The 21,857-nt window shown below is 44.3% G+C and overlaps 1 protein-coding gene across 1 annotated transcript in view; it reads left to right on the top strand.

Moving 5' to 3' along the window:
- The first annotated feature begins 10,884 nt into the window (after positions 1-10,884).
- Positions 10,885-21,857, top strand: part of dock10 (dedicator of cytokinesis 10) — a 119,219-nt gene continuing 108,246 nt past the window's right edge. The window contains exons 1-2 of the mRNA XM_079514803.1: positions 10,885-10,999; positions 19,294-19,383. The gene's annotated coding sequence lies outside the window, so the exon portion shown is untranslated. The remainder of the gene's footprint in view (positions 11,000-19,293; positions 19,384-21,857) is intronic.

Raw genomic sequence — 21,857 nt, 5'->3', positions numbered from 1 at the left:
GATACAGCCCTACAGTTAGTACAGTATACAGTATGCATGAGAGGCACTGTCCAAGTACTGCTCTGGAAGTTAGCAGTTTAGATACGTTTGTGCGTGTGACCGTGCGTGTGTGTGTCCAAGCTTGTGCATGAACAAAGGGTTTGTGTATAACTGATAACCATGCATGTGCACAGATATGATCAGATAAAGAAGAGACTTACCGTGTGTGTGTGTGTGTGTGTGTGTGTGTGTGTGTGTGTGTGTGTGTGTGTGTGTGTGTGTGTGTGTGTGTGTGTGTGTGTGTTGTGTGTGTGTGTGTGTGTGTGTGTGTGTGTGTGTGTGTGTGTGTTGTGTGACGATAATGTTCAACAGTAAGGAGCAGTTGTCATTCTTCGTTCTCTGTGTTGCTATTGGTTACCATAGCAACACGAATAAAAACACTTTACTTTTTTACTGAGCAATTATTTTGACAGTTCATTGTTACGGTTAATTAGTACTGATAATGTCTCAATTTCAATGAGTTGTTTTGGCTTCTGGAGTCATAGGAAAAAATATCTAAACTGGACGTCATTACCCTGGTGCGTAGTAAAATAGTAGCCAGTAAATAGTAAAAAGCTTTTGAAAAATACATTGAAAATAGCCGAGCTACAAGCTCACAATTCACCCTGATGTGACGAGTTGTGAGCTTGTAGATCTGCTATACTTTCAGAATGTTTCTGAAACATCCTGAAAATGGGTTTAGGGGTTTAAAGTGGTTAAAATGCCAGTGTGTCGTTAAAAGTATACTGCACTCAGATTCATGTCAAATGTGGTGTGGCGCGTGTGCACGTCCGTGTGTGTGTGTGTGTGTGTGTGTGTGTGTGTGTGTGTGTGTGTGTGTGTGTGTGTGTGTGTGTGTGTGTGTGTGTGTGTGTGTGTGTGTGTGTGTGTGTGTGTGTGTGTGTGTGTGTGTGTGTGTGTGTGTGTGTGTGTGTGTGCACGTCCGTGTGTGTGTGTGTGTGTGTGTGTGTGTTTGCACGTCCGTGTGTGTGCGCCCAAAAACGTGTGTTTTGACATCAACCCTCTACTATCCACTTCCTCCTCAGTGACGTTCAGCTCATAATCAGCTGGATGCTATAGTTCTGCTTCTGCAACGACCACGCGCCGCGCGGCATGTCATTTCTATGTAGGCTACTACCACCACGCTGAGACACGGTGGATGTTGGCACTTGGCAGCTATAGGGGCCTCTCCTTCACACGCGCTGGCTATAGTTTACACACACACCGGCATGACAATGAGCTTCGGGAGCAGAATCACGTTCAGGAAGAAGTCTAAGAGCAAGCGTGTACGAAAGCAGCTCGACTACCTCACAGTACCAGGCTTTGTATGTATTCGTGTGTCTCTTTATACCGTCTCTGTTGTTTCATAAAGGGGTATGTGAGCAGCACCTGCACTGCACACAGTATCATTTAAGAATTCACTTTTACACAATTACACTTTTTTACTGCGTTATGTTATTAGAGTCATACTGTGGTATATCTGACTTTAAATTCTGTCATCTCATCTGTTACCAAAATGGTATATATAGTTTTGATATATCGGTCTTTAGTCATTGCTGACTTTGTATGACGTGAAGCGGCAGCCTCATATCTATACAGCAGTATATTTCATAGTGACGGATGCCTTCGGGAACCACGTAGGGTGACCAGATCCAAACTGTTCATTTGAGGGACAGAAGTATCACTTGTGTGGGACAAGTGGGATGGGGGGGACCCACACAAGCGATACTGGAGTACCGGGTTAGCAACTTACTACTTGAGTTGCTATTAAATGCCTTGATCGACCAAAGGCCTATTGGCTATCATTTATAAACTCATCTGGTGTCTCACAATTTGTTTTAAAATCATGCTTTATTTTTATGCTATTTTAACAGGCTTAAAAACACATCTTGCAGGAAGAGACAATGAGAGAGCTTTACAACAGAAGGCCAACTATTAGGGGATTAACTATTAGGGTATTTGAACACTGATGCCTGCCAGTCACAATGTGGGACAGACAGGGTCTCAATTTGTGGGACGCCTGAAAAGTCTTGAAATGAGGGACTGTCCCACGCAAAGAGGGACATCTGGTCACCCTAGCACCACGTTTTTATATTGCGTCATCTCAAAAAGAGGACCGTTTGGCCCGTTTGGGGAAAACCCTCCGTCACGCCGTCTGTGACCTCATGAGAGTCACCATGTGTCGTCTCAGGCTGTTTTGTGGTTTGTTTGGTTTTGACATAGAGGATGGGATGACCTATTAACTTAACCCATTTTGGACTGATGTCGATTAAAAAAAAAAGGCTTCTAAATCCTAATAGTTTTCTGAAAAACCTATGTTTCTAATGTCAGTTGTGCTCAACCTTTTTCATGTCAAGGACCCCCAGAATTATCTCTATTGGGCAACGAGCGACCCCCCCAGCCAGAAGCAAATATTTTAGTTAAAAATGTTCGCTCTGAAATATATATTCAAAGATTTGCACCACATTTTCACGACTTTTCAAAAATAGCAGACCTACAAGCTCGTAGCGCGCCACTCGGTAGCGCGCTATGAGCTTGTAGATCTGCTATTTTTCAATAGCTAAAGTATAACGTAACGCTTAAAACATCAAAACAACAAAACAAAACAGAATCTGTCAGCCTGGCTAATCATCCTCTATACTGTATGTCGTTGCTGTCGGTCAGAAACGTCAGAAAGGTTTCTTGCGTCTTTGTAATCATATGGAGAACACATACATTAACGTGCTAAATAGCACCTTTGTCAAATGGCGCCTGTATAGAATCAAGGTGCCTAAACGTACGCTGAAGAAGTAGTAGAGAGAACCTCCATAGAAAGCAGACCTTAACAGGTCCTTTGTACAGTTGGTGGTGCTATTATACCAAACACCCCAAAGAACCACTGACAAACTGCTGAAGACCCACCATTTTGTTTCGTGCGTGCGTGCGTGCGTGCGTGCGTGCGTGCGTGCGTGGGTGTACTGGGGTGACGGTGGCTCAGGGGTAGAGTGTCTGGATGGTTGCTAGTTCGAACCCGGGCTCCCCCAGAGTTAGTGTCGAAGTGTCCTTGAGTGTCCCCTAATTGCTCCCGATGTGCTGATTGGTGCCTTGCATGGTTTCCGCTGCCATCGGTGTATGAATGTGTGTGTGAATGGGTGAATGTAATGCACAATCTATGTAAAGCGCCTTCGATAAAGGCACTATATAAATGCACCATTCACTGAATGATGTTTGACTGTGAACAGGCTCAATTGCAGAACAGATGACAGCCATGGCTTCTCAAACATTTTCATGTTGGGACCCCCAACTTGACATGTGTTAGGCCGTGCATCCCATTTGAAAGGATTTGATGCCAGGGACTCTCAGTCTGAAACCTTTGAATATCTCTCTCATACATTCTTTCATTAGGTAATTTCTACAAGCTAGTGAAATTATAGTCAAATTAAAATATCTTCCCATTTTGCTGCTGGGGTCGCCCTGGAACACCCCCAAGGACCCCTGGGAGAACCACTGAAACTCTGTTCTTAAGTTTGAACTCAGCCGTTACCGAGGGGAGCTGAGATTAGTCAAGCGACCACCTTTGCGGGCAGCATTCTGTTGTGTCTTACATTCTTCCAGTCTGGTTCCCCTCGTGTCAGTTGCAAAGCCAAGAGGCCCTTTCTGTCTGTCAGGGTGCTGTGGTGGGCTCCAGCAGGCACTGCACACTGTTGCCAGATTCAGCAAGAGAAACAAGCAACCAGGCTTATGAAAATAAGAAGCAACTATCAGTTTAAAACTCTTTAACCTATTTAGGCCTGACGTCGAAATAAAAAAAAAGTCCTCTGAAAGAATATATATATATTCAAAGATTTGTTCCGCATTTTCACGATTTTTCAAAAATAGCAGACCTACAAGCTCGTAGCGCGCCACTTGGTGGCGCACTATGAGCTTGTAGATCTGCTCTTTTTCAATAGCTAAAGTATAACATAATGCTTAGTTAAAACACCAAAAGGGGTTCCCGCCCAGAATGGGTTAAACCTATACCGATTTTGCGATTGTGAACTTGTAGATCTGCTATTTTCAAAAAAAGGTTTGACAGAAATGGTGGAATCAATGTTTTTGTTACATTTTAAGAACACTAATCTTGTATGGGGGTACCTGTCACAAAAGGTTTTCCGATGGGTGTGGTGCGGTTCAACACATTTTCCATTTTCATGTCTTTGACATGAAAATGGATATGTTGTTTAAACCACTGATTTAAACAACATTAGGAAGCAAGGCTACACGTTAGAAACAAGCCCACATCAAACATTTGAAGACGACTTTTACAGAAAAACAAGCCAAAAGTTGCTTATAATAAGCTGACATGGCAACACTGGCCCTGTCTCTCTCTCTCGCTCTCTCTCTCTCTCTCTGTCTCTCTCTCTCTCTCTCTCTCTCTCTCTCTCTCTCTCTCTCTCTCTCTCTCTCTCTCTCTCAGAGTGTTGTGGTGGTACATGCACACTGTACGTACAGTCTGGGGGTGTGTGAACTGTACTGTACAGCCCTCAGGACTTCCTCCAGAGTGTTGTGGTGGTACATGCACACTGTACGTACAGTCTGGGGGTGTGTGAACTGTACTGTAGCCCTCAGGACTTCCTCCAGAGTGTTGTGGTGGTACATGCACACTGTACGTACAGTCTGGGGGTGTGTGAACTGTACTGTACAGCCCTCAGGACTTCCTCCAGAGTGTTGTGGTGGTACATGCACACTGTACGTACAGTCTGGGGGTGTGTGAACTGTACTGTACAGCCCTCAGGACTTCCTCCAGAGTGTTGTGGTGGTACATGCACACTGTACGTACAGTCTGGGGGTGTGTGAACTGTACTGTAGCCCTCAGGACTTCCTCCAGAGTGTTGTGGTGGTACATGCACACTGTACGTACAGTCTGGGGGTGTGTGAACTGTACTGTAGCCCTCAGGACTTCCTCCAGAGTGTTGTGGTGGTACATGCACACTGTACGTACAGTCTGGGGGTGTGTGAACTGTACTGTACAGCCCTCAGGACTTCCTCCAGAGTGTTGTGGTGGTACATGCACACTGTACGTACAGTCTGGGGGTGTGTGAACTGTACTGTACAGCCCTCAGGACTTCCTCCAGAGTGTTGTGGTGGTACATGCACACTGTACGTACAGTCTGGGGGTGTGTGAACTGTACTGTAGCCCTCAGGACTTCCTCCAGAGTGTTGTGGTGGTACATGCACACTGTACGTACAGTCTGGGGGTGTGTGAACTGTACTGTACAGCCCTCAGGACTTCCTCCAGAGTGTTGTGGTGGTACATGCACACTGTCCGTACAGTCTGGGGGTGTGTGAACTGTACTGTAGCCCTCAGGACTTCCTCCCCTTCGTCTGACCACTGCCTGTTTCAGGTCTCCTTTCTGCTGGCTGCTGGTTCTGCTTGTCTGTAGCTGACACAAATAATCTACCCTCAATCTGTTAGGCCTGACTCACACCTTCGCAACAGATTGATTTATTGACTGATGCAAGCTCGCAATGCATTTCCAATGGGAGTCACATGGTTTGACACAACATTTGTGTTGTATGAGGGGGTGGGGGGCAGTCGAAACACAGCCGGAAGCCGTACAACACAAATGTTGTGTCAAACCATGTGACTTCCATTGGAAATGCATTGGGGCAAGATGTAAACAAACCCTTTCTTTACATCTAGCATGCATCAATGTTGTATGCTAGATCGAAAGGTGTGAGTCAGGCCTTAGACACATATATTTCATATAGGGCACCAATCTCGTGTGAAATTGCCCACCAGTCCATAATAATAATAATAATCCCTCATCGGTTTTGTAATCTGTAATCTTTTAGCTCAGATTGTTTATCGTTGAAAAGTCCCTGCATGCTTCCAACCATCAGGGTTCATCACCAAGTTGTGTGTACTTTGGTGGACCATAAAATGTACAGTACAGTACAGTACAGTACAGTACAGTACAGTACAGTACAGTACAGTACAGTACAGTACAGTACAGTACAGTACAGGGCCATATAACCCATTTAGGCCTGACCTCGAAATTTAAAAAAAATCTTCTAAATCCTCCAGTTTTCTGAAATAAATATTTTCACGATTTTTCAAAAATAGCAGACCTACAAGCTCATAGCGCGCCACTCGGTGGCGCGCTATGAGCTTGTAGATCTCCTATTTTTCAATAGCTAAATTATAACATAATGTTTAAAACACCAAAAGGGGTTCCCGCCCAAAATGGGATAAAGAGCATGGGGATTCTTTGTGATACTATCAGTGTTGTTTTTGGCGGCACATTTTTATTTTAGTTTCAGTCATAGTCTCTGTCTTGAATAGCTTTCATTTAGTTTTAGTCACATTTTAGTCACCTGAAATGTTTTAGTGTTTAGTCTAGTTTTAGTCGACTAAATATCAAGATTTTTGTTGACTAAATCTACAGTTCCTTTAGTCAACTAAAATGTATTTTGGCGGGCCTTGATGCCGTCGTAATGACTGATTTTACACTTGCTGAAAAGAACTGATCTACAAGCTCAAAACTATTAGTCTTAGTTTTAGTCATTGTGGCTTAGTTTTCATTTAGTTTCCATGTAGTTTTCGTCAGTGAAAAAAAGTAGTCGACAAACATTTTTTGTCATAGTTTTAGTCGACGAAAACAACACTGGATACTATGGGTATTTATTGACCGATTGAATCATCTGTCGAGTAGTTTAACCTCCAAGTGGCGTTTCACGTTATGACTTCAGTCATGATGTGCCTGACCCGGCAATAAGTCTCGTAAAGCTGACTGCTTCAGATCGTGGAAGCCATGTTATGTTTCTGCTGTGTGTTTTGTAAAGCTGACTGCTTCAGATGGTTGAAGCCATGTTATGTTTCTGCTGTGTGTTTTGTAAAGCTGACTGCTTCAGATGGTTGAAGCCATGTTATGTTTCTGCTGTGTGTTTTGTAAAGCTGACTGCTTCAGATGGTTGAAGCCATGTTATGTTTCTGCTGTGTGTTTTGTAAAGCTGACTGCTTCAGATGGTTGAAGCCATGTTAGGTTTCTGCTGTGTGTTTTGTAAAGCTGACTGCTTCAGATGGTTGAAGCCATGTTATGTTTCTGCTGTGTGTTTTGTAAAGCTGACTGCTTCAGATGGTTGAGGCCATGTTAGGTTTCTGGTGTGTGTTTTGTAAAGCTGACTGCTTCAGATGGTTGAAGCCATGTTAGGTTTCTGGTGTGTGTTTTGTAAAGCTGACTGCTTCAGATGGTTGAAGCCATGTTAGGTTTCTGGTGTGTGTTTTGTAAAGCTGACTGCTTCAGATGGTTGAGGCCATGTTAGGTTTCTGGTGTGTGTTTTGTAAAGCTGACTGCTTCAGATGGTTGAAGCCATGTTAGGTTTCTGCTGTGTGTTTTGTAAAGCTGACTGCTTCAGATGGTTGAGGCCATGTTAGGTTTCTGGTGTGTGTTTTGTAAAGCTGACTGCTTCACATCGTTGAAGCCATGTTAGGTTTCTGCTGTGTGTTTTGTAAAGCTGACTGCTTCAGATGGTTGAAGCCATGTTAGGTTTCTGGTGTGTGTTTTGTAAAGCTGACTGCTTCACATCGTTGAAGCCATGTTAGGTTTCTGGTGTGTGTTTTGTAAAGCTGACTGCTTCACATCGTTGAAGCCATGTTAGGTTTCTGGTGTGTGTTTTGTAAAGCTGACTGCTTCACATCGTTGAAGCCATGTTAGGTTTCTGGTGTGTGTTTTGTAAAGCTGACTGCTTCACATCGTTGAAGCCATGTTAGGTTTCTGGTGTGTGTTTTGTAAAGCTGACTGCTTCACATCGTTGAAGCCATGTTAGGTTTCTGCTGTGTGTTTTGTAAAGCTGACTGCTTCAGATGGTTGAAGCCATGTTAGGTTTCTGGTGTGTGTTTTGTAAAGCTGACTGCTTCAGATGGTTGAAGCCATGTTAGGTTTCTGGTGTGTGTTTTGTAAAGCTGACTGCTTCACATCGTTGAAGCCATGTTAGGTTTCTGGTGTGTGTTTTGTAAAGCTGACTGCTTCAGATGGTTGAAGCCATGTTAGGTTTCTGGTGTGTGTTTTGTAAAGCTGACTGCTTCAGATGGTTGAAGCCATGTTAGGTTTCTGCTGTGTGTTTTGTAAAGCTGACTGCTTCAGATGGTTGAAGCCATGTTAGGTTTCTGCTGTGTGTTTTGTAAAGCTGACTGCTTCAGATGGTTGAAGCCTTGTTAGGTTTCTGCTGTGTGTTTTGTAAAGCTGACTGCTTCAGATGGTTGAAGCCATGTTAGGTTTCTGCTGTGTGTTTTGTAAAGCTGACTGCTTCAGATGGTTGAAGCCATGTTAGGTTTCTGGTGTGTGTTTTGTAAAGCTGACTGCTTCAGATGGTTGAAGCCATGTTAGGTTTCTGCTGTGTGTTTTGTAAAGCTGACTGCTTCAGATGGTTGAAGCCATGTTAGGTTTCTGCTGTGTGTTTTGCTCAGGTCGCCACTCAGCACAGTGTGGTGCAGCACAGCTGCAACTCATCACATGTGGATGTGGTATTATATACTTATATACTTCCTTTCTGCTGTTTTTAGGTTGTGTCATCATGGCTTAACCCATTTTGACCCGGGAACGATTCTACAAATGTCTTCTAAATCCTGACAGTTTTCTGAAGAAACATCATGTTTCTATATCAGTGGTGCTGAAACATTTTCATGTCAAGGACCCCCAAGATTATATTATGTAATTGGCCGCCGACCCCCATCTGAAAATATGTTGTTCCAGGGACACCCCTGAAGTTAAAAATAAAGATTTGAGCCACATTTTCACGATTCAAAAAAAATAGCAGACCTACAAGCTTGTAGCGTGCCACTCGGTGGCACGCTATGAGCTTGTAGATCTGCTATTTTTCACACCAAAAGGGTTCCCACCCAAAATGGGTTAAACACAGACATGGTCATTGGAGCTACCGCGATTATGAGAGGAGTGGCGATTGAGCTTACATCTTATGTACAGTACAGTGACGGTTGGAATAGAAAAGAGAGGGGGCCACGTACAGTATAATTCCCTGGGGGTTGCCGGTCAATGAAATAAAGTAGCATGTTTTTTGCATAAAGTGCTGCTGTTCTGTCCTATAAAGAGTCTTAGGGCAGTATTATGCGTGTCTTAAGTACCAGGTCTTATTACTTAACTTAAGACCTGGAGGCGTGCGTGGTCAATGCTGTTTGGCCACTCAGAATAGCCAAATGGCATTGATCACGCCTCCAGGTCTTAAGTTAAGTAATAAGACCTGGTACTTAAGACACGCATAATACTGCATGACAGGCCAGGTCATGAGGTCAAGGTATAGGTGGTCAGACATTTTGGGTCTTGTTCGTGCATTGTGGCTGGTGCTACTGCCACTGTTATGTAACCGCTACCAACACATAACAATAAAGACAAGGTTATTGTTTGTGTTTAAAAGAAACAGTTTACGTATGTTTACCAGAAAAAGGTCCGTGTGGCAGTTTGACTGGTTTCACATGTTGAAGCATGGGGAATGAGTTACTCTCCTTTAGTCTATGTGAGAATGTGCAGACAGCTTCATGAAAGAACACTGGAGATACGACCGGCTCCATTTGGATAATTTGCACACCCACGTTGTCCCTCTGCTGCCACGTAAATCCTCCACATCGTCCTCCTTTCCTTGTTTTGTTTTGTATTCTCGAGGGAGAACGCCACCCCAGCATTTCGTGACTGGGGTACATTAAGTCATGGTCTGCTCATCCCACAGTGCGGCAGCTGCACTCCATTCAGCTCACACTCGCCTGACAAGGTGCATAGTCACGGTTATCCCTTTTTCCACATTATTTCTTGGCATTCTGCTGCTTGTTGACTTTACAAGGGGTCCCAAATCATGCCGTGTTCACCTTATGCTACTCCCTCTCCTAAGCGCATGGAAAACGGTTCAGAACTAATACTAACTCCCTGTGGAGTTGAGGGGTTTCTACTGCTGTAAGTGAAACCATATAGGATACTGCCAGTGTTTATTTTTTCACATTTTTGTTCCGCCAACACAAGACATCATCGTCAAAGTGTGCAGGTTACGCAAAAAACATACAAAATATCACTTTATAAAGGTTCAAAAGACAACTGTTGGAGGCTGGATTCCCTCTAGTGTGGGTACAGGGGTCCAATAGTGACAACATGGAAGGATACTCATCTGACAACACAGAATACTTGAATGAAATGAATGAATTATATATTTTTTTGTTATTAAGATATTGTGTTTTTATATAATTACAGTTTGGTGATGATGATTCATTGATTACGGTATATTACCGAACAGTAAAGGGGTATGCATCCTTGACAACCCACCACTTAAACCCTATGATTATAGGTCGGAGAGGCCAGAAAGCGGCATTCTATCCCTGTTTCACAAACTATATATATTATATACACTTGGATCATGTCAAACAGCCATGTGTTGTGAGCTTATAGATCTGCTATTTTTCCAGATCTTTTAACAACCACTAGACGAGCAAATGAAGACTGATGGTCTTCATTGGTCTAGCAGTGTGTTCAGTTGATATTGATGGTCTACCTGTGTGTTCATGTGATATTGATGGTCTAGCAGTGTGTTCAGTTGATATTGATGGTCTACCTGTGTGTTCAGTTGATATTGATGGTCTACCTGTGTGTTCAGTTGATATTGATGGTCTACCTGTGTGTTCATGTGATATTGATGGTCTACCTGTGTGTTCATGTGATATTGATGGTCTACCTGTGTGTTCATGTGATATTGATGGTCTACCTGTGTGTTCATGTGATATTGATGGTCTACCTGTGTGTTCATGTGATATTGATGGTCTACCTGTGTGTTCATGTGATATTGATGGTCTACCAGTGTGTTCATGTGATATTGATGGTCTACCTGTGTTTCTCTACTGCAGCAGGAGAAGCCAAAGCTGATCGATCCATTGGACTATGAGGCCGTTATCTCTGAACTGGGAGATGAGCTGAAGGAAGACCCTCTCAGAGACCTCATCTTCTTCCCCGAAAGCGACTTTACGGTAAGAGAGACAGAGATAAGATCATAGAAATATACAAAAATGTGTGTGTGTGTGTGTGTGTGTGTGTGTGTGTGTGTGTGTGTGTGTGTGTGTGTGTGTGTGTGTGTGTGTGTGTGTGTGTGTGTGTGTGTGTGTGTGTGTGTGTGTGTGTGTGTGTGTGTGTGTGTGTGTGTGTGTGTGTGTGTGTGCGCGTGCGTCCTAAGGTTGGGCGATATGCCAATCTTTTTCAATCGCCCATCGTCTGTCCAAAAATCGCCGATGGACGATATATTCGTGTCATAAAAGTAAAGTGAGAACAGCTCACTAGAGGTCGCAAAAAAGCCAGATCTACAAGCTCTCAAGGCGCCGCGTCCTGCCTGTTTTTGCAGCGCTGTTCGCTACGCGTTGAGAGCTTGTAGATCTGTCTATTTTTGCAGCGCAGCTGCGCAGCTGCGCAGCCAGGGTAACAAAATAAAAAATAAGTTACAGGTGGAGATGAAGTGAAGTTGGAACGGACAAGCAGCTGCAAGCCAAGCTAACATCACAACCACTGGCTGGTGACAGTGTTGTTAGCCGCAGCAACATGTAGCCTGCCCTGGTAACTTCTCCTCCTCCCCGGAGAACTCTTGCCTCCCCGCACCGTCGGAGGCTCGGAGCGCTGCTGCTGATCCACAAGCTCTCAAGGCATCGCGTCCTGCCTGTTTTTGCAGCGCTGTTCGCTACGCGTTGAGAGCTTGTAGATCTGTCTGTTTTTGCAGCGCTGGTGTCGGGGTTCGTTCACGTTGTCAATAAAAAAATAACCTAGATTACAGGCGGAGATGAAGTTCAATCAGTGGGTTGAATCAGTAGCTACACGCTAAGCTAAGCGCTAAGCTAACGATCCCCGAGCCTACACTAACACTAGCAGCCTGTTTTTTATTTTCCCCCCGACTTCACGGGTGGCGCATTGGGATTGTGATGAGACACGAGACAGCAGTGTGCATTCTGTTGTGACTGTATATTATTCAACTGCATGGGTCTGGACTCCGGAGCATAAACAACATGTAGGCTACAGTACAGTGGCCTCCCTCGGCTCGGTCCCTCCCAGCCTTTACTCTGGCTGCCAGAGTTTTCCCCGATGCTGCGGTGCGGGGACTGGGAGCATACCATTATAACGGAGGAGGGGTTTTCCACCCGGCCGCTGTTACTACTTTGCTGGCCCAAATTGATTCACATGTTGCTCACAATTTACAAGTTAATTGGGCTAATATTTTGCAAAAGAAAATAATCGTCCCGAAAAATCGCCTAATAAAAATATTCGGCGATTGGACTCGTACATTCGCGATTGACGATAGATTCGTATCGTCACCCAACCCTAGTGCGTCCTTGGGTTCATAAAAGGCGCTATATAAATTCAAGCTATTATTATTATTAGTGCGTGCGTGCGTGCGTGCGTGCGCAGGGTTATGGCTAGGTTTTGGATCCAGAACCTGAGGAATCGGAGGAACATGGTCTACATGGTACATTGAGGAGCCGGAATCGGTTCAATCACATGTGGAAGTGTTTCTGGAACTCTCCGAGTTACAGACCTGTAAGGGTCCATTCGTTACCCCCAGTAGGAATCAGTAACTCTCCGAGTTACAGACCTGTAAGGGTCCATTCGTTACCCCCAGTAGGAATCAGTAACTCTCCGAGTTACAGACCTGTAAGGGTCCATTCGTTACCCCCAGTAGGAATCAGTAAAGGGATCGAACCGTTAAGAGGGAAGCGTTAACGAATCCCCCAAAAAATCAATTAACCCTTTTGGTGTTTTAAACATTATGTTATAATTTAGCTATTGAAAAATAGCAGACCTACAAGCTCGGTGGCGCGCTATGAGCTTGTAGGTCTGCTATTTTTGAAAAATCGTGAAAATGTGGCACAAATCTTTGAATATAATAGTCTTTCAGAGCGAACATTTTTAACTCAAATCTTAGCTTCTGGAGGAGTTCCTGGAACAACATATTTTCAGATGGGGGTCGGCGGCCAATTACATATTTTTTGGGGGGTCCTTGACATGAAAATGTTTGAGAACGACCGACATACAGAAACATGGGTTTTTCGAGAAAACTAAGCCAATTTAGAAGACATTTATAGAATCGTTCCCAGGTCAAAATGGGTTAAGTCATGCATTGGGATTTGCAACATGGACTCGAGAGGACGCAGGGGCCAACAATACATTTGTGTTAACCATTGGAAGGCCAATTAGACCTAAACATGTCGTTTATGTTTTTTTTATTAGCACAGTAATGCAAGCACTAATGAAACAACAGCTAAAGGGGGTATAGCTGGAGAGAGATGATATTAACTGTAATGAGAGGATTGTAATGCTAAACATCTATGGATATCTGTCAGGCTGGGCTTGAAGTATGTTATGAGTGCATACTGTACCCCATAATGAATATGCTGCTGTGTTGACTGTGTTCACTATATTGTTTTTAGATTAACCGTTTCCGTTTTCCGAGCTGTTTTCTGAAAACAAAACGGACTCTGGTATTACAGTACTTAATGTCTATGCAGCCTGCACTCAATTCCCTTGATTGGGAGTGAAATCAGCTTGGCAGTGAAAGTGCAAACCTCGTTTTTCTTGAGTTGTTGTTACTCTGCCAGCTTACTTTGCGAGCTCAGCGTTCTATAGCCAGCTGATTGGGTCGTATAAATCAGAGCCAGTCATTGGTCACGGAGCCAGACGTCTCTGTCTCGCTGTATACTTTCCTATGCCATCATTTGGAATTAATGATATCTGGGTATTCCCCACAGCTCAGAGCTCAGATGTTATTTTAGTTTTGTTATACCACGGGCCATGCCAGTATACAATCAGAGCTACATGTATGGTGAGTTAGATTACAGTACCAACTCATTAGTAGATGCACGGTTGACCCCATGAAGGCAGAAACCTCCTATGGCCATGCATATATTTAAACCTTTTAATATTCTCTCTCTCTCTCTCTCTCTCTCTCTCTCTCTCTCTCTCTCTCTCTCTCTCTCTCTCTCTCTCGCCCATTAGCCCTGGTGTCCCCTGTCACATTTTCAAATGATAGGGTTAAGAAAATGTCCGCCCATCTGCTGTAGATTAAAGGGAAACTTCACCCTTTTTGCAAAAAAAATATATGTTAATGATGTTTAGAAGATTTAGAACACTTTCCTGGGGGTCTTTGTGTGTGTAATATGTGGTTTTAGATATTTTAGATTGTAGCAGTAAGCCCAGTGACTCTGATGTCATCGACACTGGGCTCACTTACTTCCTGGACTACACCTAGGACAAATAAAGAGGATGGTGCACGGAGGTGCAGCCCACTCTCCTGCGGGAGGTTTGCACATGCTCAGTGTAAACAGGAACTGCGATGATGGAGTGTTCCAGCAGAGGTGCTAGAGGTGCATGAGAGTTGCTGACCCTGAACTGAAATAATAAAAATGATATCACAAAAAGAGAATAGTACAAAGTTGATTTTGTTTTTATTTATTACTTTATTTAAGTATATCAATTTCATAACTGTGGAAAAAAAAATGTGTATAACAGACTGAAAGATAAAGGACAAGTACATTTACTAAATGTTAATGTTTTTGTATATTTTCTTTTGTGGATTTTCCATGTTCTTTAATTAGTATCAAACTTTGTGTCAAACTTTTATTTTTGTGAAATGACAAAGAAACATGGATACTGTTCATTCAAGTTATAAAACATTTGAAAAGGGAAGGGTGACTGCTGTTTAATTCTCAACTGTTCTGGATCTCATTATTTACATGAAAGTTATGAGCTTTCTATCTAGCACCTCTGCTGGAACACTCCATCATCGCAGTTCCTGTTTACACTGAGCATGTGCAAACCTCCCGCAGGAGAGTGGGCCGCACCTCCGTGCACCATCCTCTTTATTTGTCCTAGGACTACATGTTGTCTCAGTAAGACAGCCCTCCCCCTATCCACAAGGAGGAGCAGTGCACCAAAGCATTATGGGAAATGTAGTCTAGGAAGGAAGTGAACCCAGTGTCGATGACATCAGAGTCACTGGGCTCACTGCTAAAATCTAAAATATCTAAAGCCACATATTACACACATAAAAAGCCCCAGGAAAGTGTTCTAAATCTTCTAAACATGTATTTTTTTGCAAAAAGGCTGAAGTGTCCCTTTAATGCAGGTTCTCAGACGTTTTCAACTTTTCATGTCAAGGAAACTTGGCCGTGGATCCCCACCTGCAAGCTTTTGTGCCAGGGACCCTCAGAAGAGAAGATTTATGTTAAAATAAATGCTATCTTTTGTAAGAAGTATACACGCTCACTGTGAGCTTGTACATCTGCTATTTTCGTATAGGCAACATAGAACATATGCATAAAGGGGTTAAAATGAATTAACCCATTCTGGACGGGAACCCCTTTTGGTGTTTTAACTAAGCATTATGTTATACTTTCGCTATTTAAAAACAGCAGATCTACAAGATTTGTGCCACATTTTCACGATTTTTGAAAAATCGTGATAATGCGGCACAAATCTTTGAATATACTGTATATTCTTTTAGAAGACTTTTTTATTTTATTTCGATGTCAGGCCTAAATGAATTAACACATTTTGCTGGGGACCCCCTGGGAGCTCCTCACGGGGGGGGGGGACTCCTGGGGACCCCCTGAAAGCTCCTCACGGGGGGGACTCCTGGGGGTCCCCTGACCCCACTTTGAGAACCCCTGGTGTAGCTCATCAGTAGTGGGATGAGTCCTGAGACAGAGAATGCACGGTGTGCACTTATTGAATTGCCAGGGGTTCCCATGCAGCAGCTGCTCTGGACAGATGTACAGATGCTGCTCCACTATAACGAGCTCTGTGCACTCCAGGTGTCCACTGTGTCCACACTCCACACTGCCCACTAATAGAACCATGAACTCTGTGCACTCCAGGTGTCCACTGTGTCCACACTCCACACTGCCCACTAATAGAACCATGAACTCTGTGCACTCCAGGTGTCCACTGTGTCCACACTCCGCACTGCCCACTAATAGAACCATGAACTCTGTGCACTCCAGGTGTCCACTGTCCACACTCCACACTGCCCACTGATAGAACCATGAGCTCTGTGTTCTGCTGCAGGTGGTAAATGGCAAAATGGTGCATTTATGTAGCAACTTTATCCAAGGCACTTTATCCAAGCTGTGTCTCTGCTGCAGGTGTCCACAGTGTCCTCTAATATAACCATGTGTCTCTGCTGCAGGTGTCCACAGTGTCCCCTAATATAACCATGTGTCTCTGCTGCAGGTGTCCACAGTGTCCACTAATATAACCATGTGTCTCTGCTGCAGGTGTCCACAGTGTCCACTAATATAACCATGTGTCTCTGCTGCAGGTGTCCACAGTGTCCCCTAATATAACCATGTGTCTCTGCTGCAGGTGTCCACAGTGTCCCCTAATGTAACCAGCTGTGTCTCTGCTGCAGGTGTCCACAGTGTCCACTAATATAACCATGTGTCTCTGCTGCAGGTGTCCACAGTGTCCACTAATATAACCAGCTGTGTGTCCACAGTGTCCACTAATATAACCAGCTGTGTCTCTGCTGCAGGTGTCCACAGTGTCCCCTAATATAACCATGTGTCTCTGCTGCAGGTGTCCAGTGTCCACTAATATAACCAGCTGTGTCTCTGCTGCAGGTGTCCACAGTGTCCACTAATATAACCAGCTGTGTCTCTGCTGCAGGTGTCCACAGTGTCCCCTAATATAACCATGTGTCTCTGCTGCAGGTGTCCACAGTGTCCACTAATATAACCATGTGTCTCTGCTGCAGGTGTCCACAGTGTCCACTAATATAACCATGTGTCTCTGCTGCAGGTGTCCACAGTGTCCCCTAATATAACCATGTGTCTCTGCTGCAGGTGTCCACAGTGTCCACTAATATAACCATGTGTCTCTGCTGCAGGTGTCCACAGTGTCCACTAATGTAACCAGCTGTGTCTCTGCTGCAGGTGTCCACAGTGTCCCCTAATATAACCAGTTGTGTCTCTGCTGCAGGTGTCCACAGTGTCCACTAATATAACCATGTGTCTCTGCTGCAGGTGTCCACAGTGTCCCCTAATATAACCATGTGTCTCTGCTGCAGGTGTCCACAGTGTCCACTAATATAACCATGTGTCTCTGCTGCAGGTATCCACAGTGTCCCCTAATATAACCATGTGTCTCTGCTGCAGGTGTCCACAGTGTCCACTAATGTAACCAGCTGTGTCTCTGCTGCAGGTGTCCACAGTGTCCCCTAATATAACCATGTGTCTCTGCTGCAGGTGTCCACAGTGTCCACTAATATAACCATGTGTCTCTGCTGCAGGTGTCCACAGTGTCCACTAATATAACCATGTGTCTCTGCTGCAGGTGTCCACAGTGTCCACTAATATAACCATGTGTCTCTGCTGCAGGTGTCCACAGTGTCCCCTAATATAACCAGCTGTGTCTCTGCTACAGGTGTCCACAGTGTCCTCTAATATAACCAGCTGTGTCTCTGCTGCAGGTGTCCACAGTGTCCTCTAATATAACCATGTGTCTCTGCTGCAGGTGTCCACAGTGTCCTCTAATATAACCATGTGTCTCTGCTGCAGGTGTCCACAGTGTCCCCTAATATAACCAGCTGTGTCTCTGCTACAGGTGTCCACAGTGTCCACTAATATAACCATGTGTCTCTGCTGCAGGTGTCCACAGTGTCCACTAATGTAACCAGCTGTGTCTCTGCTGCAGGTGTCCACAGTGTCCTCTAATATAACCATGTGTCTCTGCTGCAGGTGTCCACAGTGTCCACTAATATAACCATGTGTCTCTGCTGCAGGTGTCCACAGTGTCCACTAATATAACCATGTGTCTCTGCTGCAGGTGTCCACAGTGTCCACTAATATAACCATGTGTCTCTGCTGCAGGTGTCCACAGTGTCCACTAATATAACCATGTGTCTCTGCTGCAGGTGTCCACAGTGTCCACTAATATAACCATGTGTCTCTGCTGCAGGTGTCCACAGTGTCCACTAATATAACCATGTGTCTCTGCTGCAGGTGTCCACAGTGTCCCCTAATATAACCATGTGTCTCTGCTGCAGGTGTCCACAGTGTCCACTAATATAACCAGCTGTGTGTGTCTCTGCTGCAGGTGTCCACAGTGTCCCCTAATATAACCATGTGTCTCTGCTGCAGGTGTCCACAGTGTCCCCTAATATAACCAGCTGTGTGTGTCTCTGCTGCAGGTGTCCACAGTGTCCCCTAATATAACCATGTGTCTCTGCTGCAGGTGTCCACAGTGTCCCCTAATATAACCATGTGTCTCTGCTGCAGGTGTCCACAGTGTCCACTAATATAACCATGTGTCTCTGCTGCAGGTGTCCACAGTGTCCTCTAATATAACCAGCTGTGTGTGTCTCTGCTGCAGGTGTCCACAGTGTCCACTAATATAACCATGTGTCTCTGCTGCAGGTGTCCACAGTGTCCACTAATATAACCATGTGTCTCTGCTGCAGGTGTCCACAGTGTCCTCTAATATAACCATGTGTCTCTGCTGCAGGTGTCCACAGTGTCCACTAATATAACCATGTGTGTGTGTCTCTGCTGCAGGTGTCCACAGTGTCCACTAATATAACCATGTGTCTCTGCTGCAGGTGTCCACAGTGTCCACTAATATAACCAGCTGTGTGTGTCTCTGCTGCAGGTGTCCACAGTGTCCACTAATATAACCATGTGTCTCTGCTGCAGGTGTCCACAGTGTCCACTAATATAACCATGTGTCTCTGCTGCAGGTGTCCACAGTGTCCACTAATATAACCAGCTGTGTGTGTCTCTGCTGCAGGTGTCCACAGTGTCCACTAATATAACCATGTGTCTCTGCTGCAGGTGTCCACAGTGTCCACTAATATAACCATGTGTCTCTGCTGCAGGTGTCCACAGTGTCCTCTAATATAACCATGTGTCTCTGCTGCAGGTGTCCACAGTGTCCACTAATATAACCATGTGTGTGTGTCTCTGCTGCAGGTGTCCACAGTGTCCACTAATATAACCATGTGTCTCTGCTGCAGGTGTCCACAGTGTCCACTAATATAACCAGCTGTGTGTGTCTCTGCTGCAGGTGTCCACAGTGTCCACTAATATAACCATGTGCCTCTGCTGCAGGTGTCCACAGTGTCCTCTAATATAACCATGTGTCTCTGCTGCAGGTGTCCACAGTGTCCACTAATATAACCAGCTGTGTGTGTCTCTGCTGCAGGTGTCCACAGTGTCCACTAATAGAACCATGTGTCTCTGCTGCAGGTGTCCACAGTGTCCACTAATATAACCATGTGTCTCTGCTGCAGGTGTCCACAGTGCCTCAGGACAGACGGACTCTCACCTCCACCGTACCTGAAGGAGCAGAGCTACAGGCTGAATGTCTGCTGGTCAGACAGGTGAGTTCTGGGGATGGCGTTGCGTGTGTCTGTGTGTCTGTGTGTTTGTGTGTGTGTGTCTGTGTGTCTGTGTGTGTGTCTGTGTGTCTGTGTGTGTGCGTGCGTGCGTGCGTGCGTGCGTGCGTGCGTGCGTGCGTGCGTGCGTGCGTGCGTGTGCATGTGCGACTGTATGTGCGACTGCATGTGTGCGTGCAAATGCATGCATGTGTATAAAATTGCTGTGTATGTGTTCCATGACTGCATGTGTTCTTTTATATCGTACATAGTGCTAAGTTAAAGCCTCGCTATGTGACTTTTTTAAATGAATAAAATTTAATTTTGAGTATGTTCATACAATATAACTTGTACAATCTGTATGGTAGAGTATTTTCATACAATATCACTTATACAATTGCGATGGTTGTATATATTGTCTACCTGCTCTTCTATTGATACATTTAGATCGTGTCAAAAGTCATGTCTCACCTATAGACACAGGATCTGGCACCAATTTGAAATTGATGGTCAAGGGAGAGTTTTTGGTGCAATATGTTGTTTGCAGGTTTTCCCTTTGATTTTATTGCCAGAAAAAAAACAAATCTGGCTTAGCTATAATATTGTATTGTTTTGACATGGAGACTCTAACGGGACTGTGGGAGGTTGTTCTATTGTGGTTGATAATGTGGTGAGTCTATTATTCTCTGACATTGTTGGGTTAAGATCTGTGTAATATAAGCAAGTTCTGAACAGTGAGAACAATGACAGTGTCTTGGAGAGAGACAGAAAGAGAGTGAGGGAAGAACCTGAGACTGCATTTACAACCCATGGGACATCATTTTAATTCAATTCCTCTCATAACTTGATTACTCTGATGTTGAATGTGAGTATGCCTGTACGACGGTCTGTGGGGAGCCAGTGTCTATCTGTAAAAACCCCCCAGAAAAACTGTTCTTTAGAGCACCCGAAACCTGACGTAATTTACATCGCGTTTTTTCCCCCATTATGAATTAACTGGCTGTGAGAAATCGCTAATGTAACCGCCACCAAATGAATTAAAATGTTGCTAGAAACAGACTGACTGTATCAAATATGACTGACTGACTACCGTAAAACGATACAGCCCTTTTGAGCGAGTCATATCAGGACTTCTGTGCTCTATATATAGCTTTCATCTTGAGATGATGACTGGCGTTGTCCCAAGGTGATATTTCAACCGTTCCTCACATGCTAATGGACCTATAGCTAAGACCCGGCCTCTCCCACTTGGACACTTTCCAGCCAGGCTCATTCATTCCAATGTAAATATCATGGATTTTACACATTAAATACTGGTTCATTTTTGGAACCAGACCTTCAAAATCTCTTCCAAATCCGTCAACAAGGCCTGCCATATGCACTGGAAAAATATATGCGTGGCATTTCTTTTTTAAAACAGTGTTTTATCATATAGGAAAACTATTGGTGGAGAGGTTTGTCTAACCCATGTTATGCTTAGCTGTGATTGGACCATAGCAGTTTGGGGAGGGGCTTAGCAAATAATCTTCTATTATAGCAGTATATTATTGTCTCTGTAGGCTGGAAACATCATTTGTCACAGTATCACATAATGTTACAGTGCTTTCAAAGATTCAAATTCAAAAGTAGCCAATGTGGCAGATTAGATCTACAAGCTCACAACGTGTCCGTCTGTGCCACGTTTCCAGCTTGTGGATCTGCTATACTTTTGATGCTTTTGTGTAACGCTGTTGTATATATGATCAAGTATGGCGTTAATTTAGGATAGCGGAACAAACCGACAGCTACGAGACTCACAGTATAATATAAGCAACATGGGTTTAGGATAGCGGAACAAACCGACAGCCACGAGACTCACAGTATAATATAAGCAACATGGGGTTTAGGATAGCGGAACAAACCGACAGCCACGAGACTCACAGTATAATATAAGCAACATGGGTTTAGGATAGCGGAACAAACCGACAGCTACGAGACTCACAGTATAATATAAGCAACATGGGTTTAGGATAGCGGAACAAACCGACAGCCACGAGACTCACAGTATAATATAAGCAACATGGGGTTTAGGATAGCGGAACAAACCGACAGCCACGAGACTCACAGTATAATATAAGCAACATGGGTTTGGATAGCAGAACAAACCGACAGCTACGATACTCACAGTATAATATAAGCAACATGGGTTTGGATAGCAGAACAAACCGACAGCCACGATACTCACAGTATAATATAAGCAACATGGGTTTAGGATAGCGGAACAAACCGACAGCTACGATACTCCCAGTATAATATAAGCAACATGGGTTTGGATAGCGGAACAAACCGACAGCCACGATACTCACAGTATAATATAAGCAACATGGGTTTGGATAGCAGAACAAACCGACAGCCACGATACTCACAGTATAATATAAGCAACATGGGTTTGGATAGCAGAACAAACCGACAGCTACGATACTCACAGTATAATATAAGCA

The sequence above is a fragment of the Electrona antarctica genome (assembly GCF_951216825.1).
Source record: "Electrona antarctica genome assembly, chromosome: 11".
Taxonomy (NCBI): domain Eukaryota; kingdom Metazoa; phylum Chordata; class Actinopteri; order Myctophiformes; family Myctophidae; genus Electrona; species Electrona antarctica.
The sequence above is the reverse complement of the archived record's forward strand: the minus strand, read 5'-3'. Positions and strand labels throughout refer to the sequence as shown.